Here is a 12431-nt window from a genome sequence, read left to right as displayed (position 1 = left end):
TTATTAGCGACTTAAAATCGTTTACTCGCTGTTTCTTAAGGAGTTTGGGTATAATGCGAAATGGGAGTGATGTTAGCATAGCTGTTAGCCATGGATGTTTTTAGCCCACCTTATATTTTACAACTTGGCACAGCACTTAATCACTTTTATCTTACTATATTTTATTAGTAGATCAATATTGGGTTCACCTAGGTTACAGAATCCTACAGATGTTAGTGCAACACTAGGTTTTACTGTTGAATTAAAATGTTAGATTCTTTGAAAGTGTTTTTGCTTTTTGCAGGAAAATAAACTTTGTGGATAGTTTGTGGTACGTTTGCCCTTTGACCAAGAAACACTGCAACTACAACAGTGTAACAGCATAGCAGGCTTTTATGAAACACACTCGTGGTGGTGATGATAAGAAAGAATAATGTCACTTTTCATCTTTTAGTAATTCCATGTGCTCAAGAAAACAATCCCCACAAATCAATTCTGTTCTTATTATCTTGTTGAACAAAACCTGAGACCATTGGTTTGTCAGTACACTTTATGCAGTAAGTGAGTAATGTACAAATTCAATGCAGGAGTTCCACAGAAGTAATTGAGGCAATATATCAACAATGGGAAAATGATTCTGCTTTGCCGATATTGAATTTGTCTTCAAGACAAAAGTTTGGAAATGTTTCTAAGAATCATTTTTCCAGGCCCTTTTAACATACTTTTCCCATTTAAACCAATAAACATGTGGTGTGCTGGCGAGCACACACTAAAACAATGTGAATACAGCATTACCTCATGTTAGTGTGTGTGTGTGTGTGTGTGTGAACAAGCACAGAGCAGAATCAGATTCATCTTTTATTTTTCTTCATTGTGTGTTCAGCAGTACCGGGTCCACTTAAACAGCATGTTTAGTCGTGTTTGAGCACCGATGTAAAACAAGCCAGCTGTGCTACGATGTTCAGTCCTGATTCGCCACATCTGGACTCATCGCCTCATAAGCTCTCACAAAGTCTTCCTCCAGTTTCCTGATCATTTAACTCCGCACTAAGCTTCTCTGAGCAGAGTTTATCTCACAAAGCCCTGTGTGATTGTCTCCATGAGGCACGAGCCCGGCCCAAATCAGCCTCAGATGCGAGCCGACAAATCCATTGTCAGGGACCGCTCGTTACCTCTGCTTCACCTCTGCAACCAACAAAGGACTGGAGAGGTTTGATTGGAATTTCCCAAATTGTTTGTGAGGTCATGGCTGATGGGGATTTAAAGGGTTATTACGTAGAAGATGACGTGACCGTCGGCATCAGAAATTGCAAAACCCTACATCTGTTCCGTTCATTGGAACCAGCAGTGAAACCTTGATGTTACCCTTAAAACATCAGCGTTTGAGATGGTTTTATAGAAGAAATGTTGCCAATTCAATAACTGCTCCCTTATTTAGCTTAATAACCCCCCTTTTGTTCTATAAATGTATGCACTTGAATTATCTTTAAATAAATGCAATGGCTGGTTTATGTTACGCAGTGCATTAACGTGCTATTTTGCATCGGTACGCACAGGAAATGAGACTGGTCCATGCAATGCGGACTTTAAAATGTCCTTTTTAGAAATGATTACCCAGTTTAGCCCAGTTCGTTCAAGCTAAATAATGACACTGTTTGCTTATTGCTAGGTCATACATCTTTCTGCACGTTGTATAACTGCCACTCACTCCCGCCTGGCCCGCTCTTGCCAATGTGGTGATAGAAAATTGCCTCGTCTGAGTTTTCCTGCCCTCAAAATGTCTCGTTTTGCCTTCACGGAGCACGAGACGACAAAGAGAACGTGGGAAATGAGTGTGTTCAACGAGCGGTCATCCTTTAATCACTTTGATGATTTTATCTCAGGGAACTTTGAGCTAAAGCCAGAAGCTAAATGTGCTTAATGTGGCTGCAATTGGGAAGCACAGCGAACTCTCCATTCATTCTCACGTAATCTAATTAACTCTAACCAAATTATCTGCTGTGAATTCACTCCACGTAAAGTAATGACTGGAGCACTAATGTCAGGGCTACTGATATTTTTGCATTAAGAAAAAAAAAACATATTAAAGCCTATTTAGGTTTATTTAACTGACTCAAAGTGCTTCAACTTTGACTTGGTTTAATGTAACTATCAACTTGATGGAGCTAAATGTTTAGCATTAGCAACATTCTGCTAATGCAGAGTAGCGTTGGCATTAACTTAACGCCATGATGATGAAGGAAACCCAAAGTTTATCCCACATTTTTCCCCCTGGTTCAATCTCTGAGAAGAAAAACTCGGTTTTGAGTTTTTAACAATTGTTCAGAAGAGCTGAATAAAAAAGTCTGGTCAGTCGGAGCAGTTTAACACATTTTTACACTTGTAGTTGGCAGAATTACTAGAAAAATAGTTAATTATTATTATTTTCATCTGAAGGTTATTAGAATAGTCCCATTTTGGGAGCATGGCTCCCCATCCGGAGCTCAGAGTGAGTCATACAAATGTTGGATGACCCGTAGCAATCTTTCCATCTTGGAATCTCTGCCGATGCATTTTTTTTTTCTATCTTTCTTTCTAGCATATGCAGTAGTTTCAGTCGCATGAGTCATTCCACAAAAAGGACCTGTGCTGAGTAGGTGTGGTGCGACAGCCAATGGGAACGCAATCCATCCATCCCTCCATCTTCTACCACTTTATCCTCCACACGAGGGTCGCGAGAGAGTGCTGGTGTCAATCCCAGCTGACGTAGGGCGAAAGGCAGGGTACACCCTGGACAGGCCACCAGTCCATCACAGGGCCACATAAAAACAAACAAGCATTCACTCACACTGAAACCTACAGTCAGTTTTGAGAGTCCAATTTGCCTAATCCCCAAATCTGCATGTTTTTGGACTGCGGGAAGAACCAGAGAACCCGGAGGAAACCTATCCACACACAGGGAGAACAAACTCCATGTAGAAAGGCCCTTGTTCTGACTGGGTTGCAGACCTGGGTTTTCTTTCTGTAAAGGCAAGAATCAAATGGGAACACCCTATTTCTAAACTGCTCTCTGATTGGCCAATGCTTAAAGTGACACAACAGACCTAAGTGCGGAAGTGTTTGTCAGCTCACTTGATGAGATCATTGTCAGTAATACCAAAACATCCTGCCTACTGTAACATTAAATATTACATTTAAAAATATTTATTACACACAGTGAGCGATCCCATGGCTTTATGTTGGGTGAAACACTTTGACATTTAATTTTCTTTATTCAACATTTCTCCGCGTGCCAATCAGATTCCAAGCCAGAGGCCATACCCATAATTTAGGCAAATAGGGTCGATCCACAGGGTCCTAATTACAGAGGATGGCACAGTATTTTCTTGTGCTGCCTCAGTTTGAGATTTAGTTGGAAAAGATTAATGTATTTTTACATCAAACCTTTTGCCAAGTGCTGCTTTAAAGCCCAGTGTGTAAAAAAAACCAAAAAACTCAGGAACCCGTATTAAGCCCTGGTTTGTTCACTCTTCAGAGCTGCGCTGCTCATCGCACCACTGAGGCTCGTAATTAAAAAATCTCCAGTTACTTCCTCCTTACCTCTTCTGACCCTGGCCTCGTGGCTCAACTGTACCCAAGGCCAGTGAGCCGCCTCTGGGGAACCGCAGGAGGAACCTGGCCTCAGACACTGGATGGAGACCGGACGGCGTTGGGAAGTAATAGGGATGTTGACTCAAGGGTGACGAGGGTGGGCGTAAGCGACCGCTGAAGAAGAGCGTGCCAGGTAAACACTGAGCACACGTGATGCCAGATTGACTTTCCTTTTGATGCCAGTGTGTAGGCCGTCTTGCCGACCATATGACTTTTGGTCTCAGGAGATAACACTGGAGCTTTGACTGGGACTGAAGATGCATGAAAACACGAAGACTGAAGAGTGAGAGAGGAAGACTGAGTCAAACAGAGACAGGAACTCGCTGCAAGCGATTGTGTTTCCTTCTCTGGGGCTGGCATCTAACACCCAGGAATGCAGGAATGTCCGCTGACGTCTTATTCATCAGATACAGAGAGAGAACAAGACGGGGTGGAGAAAGTGTCAGTTTGTTTCAGGAAGGAATTGATACTGAAGAGCCACCCGAGGATTCAAATATTGCCCCTTGGAGCGAAGGCTTAAAGACAGAGGCATCGACTTTGTGAAGAATGAAAATAAAACATTGCGACAAAGAAGACTAAAAGATTCATATTAAGCTAAGGCTGTCCCAAATTATTAAGATTTGACTTATTGAATGACTTATTTTGGCTAAGCTAACAACAATGTTTGGCACATTCATCTTGTTTCATTGGTTTATTTCCAGTCAAATGCTTCCATACTTTCTAAAGTTTCCCATCTTCTTCTTCTCTGTCATGAAAGACAACAGCTGTGATACTGCCCCCAGCACTTCCTGTAGTGCACTGCACGCGTTGACGTCGAAATTCCCCCGTCGATATCCTTGATAATCGACACCTCTGATTATGTCGACTAATTGCAGCAGCCCTAACTTTTAAACTGTGAGTGAAAAACCTTTTTTTTCTTAACGATTAATGACCCCCGGGCTAAAGGTAACACTGGGCCCCTGTCACTGTCCTCGAGTAGCAGCCCACTGTGGTGAGTGAGTGGTGGAGTAGCAGAGGGCCATACATACAGTACACACTCTGTCCATCTCATAAGCTCATTCAGTCGTGCGGTTTTGGCAGGGCCGAGCGACGATGTAGGTGGCTGCGAGTGAAGATACGGAGACCGGCCTGTGCCAAGCTTAAGTATTCAACTTAACTAGTATATATAGCACACATCACAGTCTCTGTATGTGTGTGTTTGTGGAGTGCAGCTAATCCCTCACCCTTTAGCCAGCCCTTAGCATTGTGTGGCTCCTTGTTTCCTCTATTTTTTAATGCAAGTCCACTTTAAGAGACTAATAATCTGGGTCTAAGCCTCTGCAAACAGTGCAGAAAATCACCCACTATCAGCTGACCGGAGGAGCACCGCTGCACCGCTACACATGCACACCAACGTATTAGGTATTCTCAAGCGTGGGCCAAACATATATCAGCAGTGTTTCATATCAAAGACCTTTATTTTGGCAATCCCCGGTGTTTGCTTGGAATTAGCACTTTTTAATAAACTCGTTTGGTTCTGTACATAGTGTTAACGCACAGGACAAACACGAGCTAAGACCTTTTGACGTCTGTCTGGGTAATACGGGCTTATAGGAAGCTTAGGCCCACTTCCCATAAGACGACGTGGAGTCCGCGCAGGGGTTTTTGGAGCACAAGTGTCCTTTGTGGGCGACACACAGAGTGGGCTCTCTTGAAGTCCTCGAGGAAAGAAAATAATCCCAAAATGGGCGACTGGTCGATGTAATATTGGTGTAAGAAATTTGCCAATTTTTGATATGAAAAGAAAATTATTTTTTACAAATCTTTATGTTTGTTTTACAGTGGCTTCCAATACAGTTATTTTATATATTTTAAACTATCAAGCTGCTCAAAACACATCATATTGTTTTTTCTGATCTCTCATCCAGTGATTTTGATCAGTTTCACACAGATGCGATGCTCAATATCACCTTTAAATTTTACAAAGACGAAATTACACATTACAAATGCAAATAAATTCTCATTTGTGTAGCTCACTATGAATCTAGTGTCACCATATTAGACAAATATTAATAATTGATGGCCATTTGTAGTTGTTATATGATTGTAATACCACTCATTATTAGCATTAAAAACCTGTAACCTTTTAAAGTGGGTTGAAAACAGGCTTGCTTTTAAGATTTTATAGATGTTGTTGGATCATTTATGCACTCGTATATTATAAGTTATATTCTGTATCTAAAATACCTTATATAACTAAAATGTTAGTTAAATAAGTGGCATAGAATAGAAAGCGCTGATTGATCTAAGATTTCCTGTTCATATGTACATATTTTCTCACAAAAAAGTATAGAGTTGCACAAATAAAGGACAAAATCGACATTTACAGTGGCCGCTACTGTAAAGATTTCATTAAATAAAGGTATTTTCCTATTTATTTTCAGTGTTTACTCTTTCTCTCCCCCCCCCACCCTCTGAAAATAAAGTATGGAACTTATTAATGTGGTGGTCCGGTAGCAGCGTCTGACGTCCACCTCACTGAGGCGGTGCCAGAGCCACGCCAGCGCACTCCAACCCCCGACGCCCTCCAATTCTGTGCCGCGCTGTCCCGTCCCGTCCTGTCCCGTGCCGTGCCGTGCCGCGATGGCCTGCTCCTTCGCGAGGTGCCAAGTGATTTTTATCACTGTGAAAACAGTCTCCTTCCAATCTCAACCCTCTCCGGAGCATATGAACACACTTTACACTCACACGAAGGAAAAGCGCGTAACATGAGAGCGGCGAGCTGAGCCTGCAGGTAGAAAAGGGCTGCAGTGTGTCAGCGTGTGTGCAGCAGTGTGGCATCCGAGCGAGTGTGTGTGTTGGACTTGTTCGCACTCACACTTTTTTTTAATGATCTGCACAGTGCATTATGCTTCGTTTTCAAGACTGCTTATACAGTTTCTCGTCAGAAAAGCAGAGCTGGTGGCTCTCACCTGTCACACAGTAGATAAAGTTTTAATTTAACCTTTATTGATCCATGTTGTGACAACAGGACGCGATTGAAACCGGCTCCAGTGGTCACATTCACGCTTGTGCAGAGATTCTGCCGTCTGGATCGTCTCAGCACTCGCATGCAAAACATCTTTCTGACAGTAACTGGAGAACGGGACGTTATTACTTAATTTTCTTTTCTTTCCTTTCTGTCCTCACTATCCAGGAGCGAAAATGAGTTTGGACTCATCTTCAGGCTCTCACTCTCTCACACACACACACACACACACACACTCGCGATGATGATTTTTCTCCCGATGATTAATAACCAAAATAATCACTTTTAAAGAACTCGGTGAAATGACTCTCAGGCTCAAATGGTGCTTGACTGCGAAGTTAGTTTTCAGTTGGCTGCTTTGTGCATTAAAAAAAAAAAGAGTTTTTGAGGAGAAAAGAAGTGGATAAGATAATAACAAAAGCTCAAGAAATCTATCACAGAATGTCCTGGGAAACTTAAAAACATTGGGAAACAACCCAGCAGAGCGAGGAGCACAAGCCCGATCGTTGGCCAGAACGTTATTTGTGTGCTGAAGGAAAAATGCCTCGCAGTATCTGTCCAATTACTTTTGGACCACTTTACTCTGGGCACTCTGTGATAAAATGGCCGCTTTTCCCTGACACGGCTCTTTCTTTATTGATTTAAACCTACTCAATTTACAGACTGGCATTTCAATTGGAAATCCATCATTTCAGACTGTGCAAATTCCTGTTTTTCGCTCCTCGACTGTATTTCTATGTCAAGTATGTAAAGGTGAAAGAAAGACATTAGTCTCCAGAGCCGTGCTCTGCCAGGACAAGCAAGTACATGTTGTCAATATTCTTTTATTATTCAAAATAATGCTAATGTGCCCACTCATATGTAATAAATAGATGTCGCCAAGTGCATTAAGCTGTACAGACGTCTCAATCAAAGCTTTTACTTTATCAATCCATACGTCTTAACAACCGCTGAGGTTTTTTCTCACTCCCATATGTTATAAAAGCCAGTGTAACCATTTTCGGGGGTGATTTCCATGTTTGCTTTAATCACATATGTGGAAAAAAAAAAAAAAGGAGAGTGGCTTGGACCGCTGCCCACTTGCCCCAACATGGAAACTTTGTGTCCTGCGACACGGATCTGGAGTCGTAAACCGCCGCCGTTCTCCCGAACCTGAACGAGGCGAAGCACAGCGTGTCCAAAGCCCCCGCTCCTCATCAACTCCTGTTTATTTAATTTCAGAATTTCTTTTTCTCTCTCTCTCTCTCTCTCTTTTTTTTTTTACACACATAAATCCACAGTCATCCCTCCTTCCCTCCTTCTTTCACCACGGCTGTTTATTTAAAATTTTTTCTCTTTTTTTTTTTTCGAGGAAAAACCTGCAGCGAAATAAAAATAAAGGTAGCGTCACACTCATAATATTTGGAGTGGAGGGCATTTATTTTCCTTTTATTAAATGCTGATTAATATGCAGTGTTGGGGAGACTAATACTGTGGCTTTCGTTTCCCCCGCTATCCTGTGCTGCGCCGGTTCTGCCTCGGTGGACGAAGCGGCCGCAGAAGCCAGTCGCAGATACGGACGTCTGGTTTGAATTAAAAGAGAGAAACTGCTTCTTTTTTTTTTCTGCCGCAGCTCTTTTCCTGTCTTCTGTCAGTGTTTTTTTTTTTTTTTGTCAGGGCTTGTAATTGTTAAGATGAGGTGTATTTTGGGGGGGGCTAACGTTAATGTGGATGCCGGGAACATCCAGACCCTAATTGCTCTGGTGAAATTTTTGGATGCGCGTCTGTGACTGCACAGTACGTGGATTCCTTTTAATTAGTGGTGCACATGTGTCATCGGGGGCGCATGAGGAAGTTAAAGCCGACAGTAACAATGCTGCCTCAGCACCAAACCACATTCTTAGCCTATGGAAGAGCATATTTTCCCCACATATTACATGAAGATTTGTACGAAGGAAAAACTCTTCTGGTCTTGAAAAGTTTCAGTAAATCGGCAGATTAGCAAACTTGGACAGTTAAATGACCATTTTTAAAAGCTTTCTTTCCAGGATATTTCACATCATTTATTATTCGGAGAAGCCAACTGGCTGCAAATATCGGGTGTCATTTCAAACTCGTGTATCATGTAGAGCAAAACCAGCTGCTCCAGTAAGTCAAATATACCTTATTATCGCTAATGTTATTGTTCCGCATTTGCTTTATTGTAAAACCGATATTGGTCGCCCTCTGTCGTCAACGTAAAATGAGTCGGGGTCGATAAAAAATGACCCTTAGTGGAGAGTTTTAATGTCCAGTAATCCAATTGCTGATTATGCTGTTTCACACTTGGGATGAAATTGAGGCAATGTGGATTATGTAAAAGATGCAGAGGCCTTGATTTAAAATGAGCAGCTTGGTCTTGTGTCGTGGTTTAAAGTTGCTACTCGCTGCGGTTTCACTGTTGGTTTGTTTATGTCATTCTTTGAGCGACGATATTCCGTGTAGAGTCAAAAGCAAAGATGAAATCATCTTTTCTCAGACTTTTGGACTCTAGGGAAGATTTTGTGTAGGGCAATGTTGTGAAAGCCTGTCAGCATTCGGATTTTATGTAGGAAGAGCAAATAAAAAACAATGAAATAACCAAACTAGTGAGAATAATGTGAAAGTTTGCAGGTTACAGGTCTATGCAGGCAGCTTTAAACATATTACCAAGTGTTGATCTATGGTAGTAATACCACATTATATCATTGGTGGAGACCAAACCAGAGCTAAAAAGGGTCTGAACATTGGATGGGCATTCATACGGTGACAAGACAGTTTTGTATTTGCTTGAAATATGCGCCTCAAAACTTACATGCGACTTAAAATGTGGTATGAAATGCTGTATATGTTCATACCTTGTGTAGCAAGTGGAAAGGGAACTTGACTTGTAACCAGAGGGTCACTGGTTCAAATCCCCACCGGGCCAGAAAAGGGCTGGGGTACCCCTGAGCAAGGTACCCCCAATCCCAACCCCCAATGCTCCCCGGGTGCTACTCATCCTAATTCTAGGATGGGTCAAAATGCAGAGGAATACTTTCCATATATATCTATCTATCTATATATATCTATATCTATATAATGCACCATTAAAAATGGACATCCATGCAAACACGGCAGTGCAAGCAGACCTTCATGTTTCTCTGCACACGCTTTGCATGCGAGGAACACCTCAGAGACGAGGACCTGGTAGGGAAGTATGACTCACGTCGGCCGGGTGAGCGACGCGGGCCGGGCCCGTCACGTGAAAGTCTGTCCTGGAACAACGCTGTAACCGTATAACCCACTGTTTAAACAGGCCTCTGAGAGATGCCCTCTCATTTCCTGCTGGAAAAGCTGATCAATCACGGCTCTCATCACCTTTGAGTCAGAGAGAAATAGAAAATGTATGAGGGGAAGGGTTCCAGCACGGAGAGTGAAAGGTGACACTGACATGTTATTGTTATGAATTTGATATGTTTTTAAAGTGATATAATGTACACTTTGTGCAAAACTTGCCATTGTCGTGCATTAAAACTACTAATAATCAATTAAATAGGAAACTACATCCGTGTATTCCCTTCCTTGGGTCAAGTGTGTGGAGTAGCATTGAAGATGAAAGCCAAAGGAAGGAAAAGAGGAAGACGACAGGACTGGAAGAGATTTGTTGTTGGCTCTAAAATGAGAGCGCTCGCTCCCCAATTTGTCTCTGCGAGTGTTTTACAAGAGCTAGATGAATTGCGAGAGTTACCGTCCATCTATCATTGTGGAGGAGGAATGTTCTTGCTCTTATAGAGCTCCTTCCCCCTGCCCGGCAGTTAAAACAACACATCGTGCCAGCGGGTCTTGATTTCTACTGCTTCAACACCATGTCGTTTTTCAAGCGAAGTCCATCACAAGCGTTTAGGCTGAACGCAGAGCAGACCTCGGTAGCCAACGTGCCCCTGCCTCTCTCTCTCTGACTCAGAGCGTTCTCAGCTCCAATTTGACCAGACATGGCCCAGCGTTGCATGTGTGTGGGTGTTTTCTGATATGTTACTTTTGTGTAGATGTAGAAGTAGAAGTGCAGCAGAGGCACTTTTGTGGTACATTCTTTTTTTATGCTGGATTGTCAACACAGTGGATGTCAAGAAGAAATTGGGAGTCTTTGTATTTTTACATTAAAATGAGCAGAATGTGCAACTTGCCACAGGACACTACAAGGCTTTTGATGTCGACTATGTTAGCTATGTTTTTCCACTCGTTTTTCCGCTAAAAATACTCAAGAAAATAGGGTTAAGCTACTATGGCTGCTGTAGCCTATTGGTATTATTTAAGCACTAACTAACCATAACTGCTATAAAACACCAACTATAAAATATTACAGAATCTCAAGAAAATAGAGTCAAGCTACCAGGCTGCCATAGATTATTGTTAGTATTTTAGCTAATGCTAACTATAAAACATAACAGAATTTCAAGAAAATAGGCTAAAGTTACCAGGCTACTGTTGCCTACTGGTATAATTTAAGCACTAACCAACTATAACTATAACTATGACTATAACAAACACTAACTATAAATTATTAAAGCATTTCAAGAAAATAGGGCCAATTAGATGACTGGTAGTATTTGAGCTAACTCTAACTATGAAACAGTTGCTAGCACTAACTAACTATAACTGTTAGTTATAACTATAAAATATTACATTATTTCATGAAAATAGGGTCAAGCTACTGGGCCACTGTAGCCTATTGCTATTATGTAAACACAAACTAACACAAACTATAACTAACACTAACCATAAAATATTACAGAATCTCAAAATATGTGTAATTTAAACACTAACGAACTAGCTAGCTAGCTAGCTATAATATTACAGAATCTCAAGAACATATGGTCAAGTTACTGTGGTTGCTGTAGCCAACTGGTAGCATTTAAGCTAATGCTAACTGTGTAATATTACAGACCATAATAAGCAATAGTCACATAGTTTTACTCAATCAGTAAAGCTATATGTTTGTGGTAGAAAACAAGATTGAAGAACATGAGTAATAAATTCAGGAATATGAAGAACAAGGTTTTTGCTAATGCTAACTCATTGTCCTATAAATTGCCTACTTTTATTGACACATTGATGTTCTAAAGTTAAACAAAGGCACAATATGAGTCAGAACTTACGCTCAGCTTAAGAGAAACTAATGCCATCATGTAATATAGGACTTGGACAATGTATATTCCCAAGTCCTATTTGCTAAATCTTGGTTTATTGCTGAGAATTTTGAGAACTTACTTCTTGTGATATACAACAACATCTGCTGCACACTGGCTCTTTCCCAACAATTAAGTAGCAGTTTCACTCTGTGGCAGTTGTATTTTATAAAATACTCTACTTTTTGACTTTGAATGTACTGGGAGTTGTTGTAGTATGTGAGATTTCTGGCATGACTGTGAGTTAGGCTATCTGTGCAGCCAGTGTGATCTTTACTAAAGGGTCAAACCTGAGACTGTAAATGTACAATCTGTCTTTTTTAGGATTCCTACATTGTAACACTTGAGGTTGCCAGTCTCTCATTAACTTGCCAGGTCCTGTTGAAAAGTGAAGAAAAAATGTTCTGCAAGTGAAAAATAATAATAATAAAAGAGAAATCTGTGAAATGAATCCCCATTATAGCTTCATGTATTACAGCAGACTTTAGTTTTTATGAGCTTTTAACATGTTTCCCAGGGGTTGCAATAATTTCTGTGGTTTATTTTCGGAACATTTACTTCTTTCTTTTCCTTAAACCATCAGTACACGGGGCCTTTCCAGCCTGCATGTCCTCCATCCTAGTCCCAGGTTCACACTCTTGTCTTTGGGC

The sequence above is a fragment of the Solea senegalensis genome, linkage group LG18, assembly GCF_019176455.1.
Source record: "Solea senegalensis isolate Sse05_10M linkage group LG18, IFAPA_SoseM_1, whole genome shotgun sequence".
Lineage (NCBI taxonomy): Eukaryota > Metazoa > Chordata > Actinopteri > Pleuronectiformes > Soleidae > Solea > Solea senegalensis.
The sequence above is the reverse complement of the archived record's forward strand: the minus strand, read 5'-3'. Positions refer to the sequence as shown.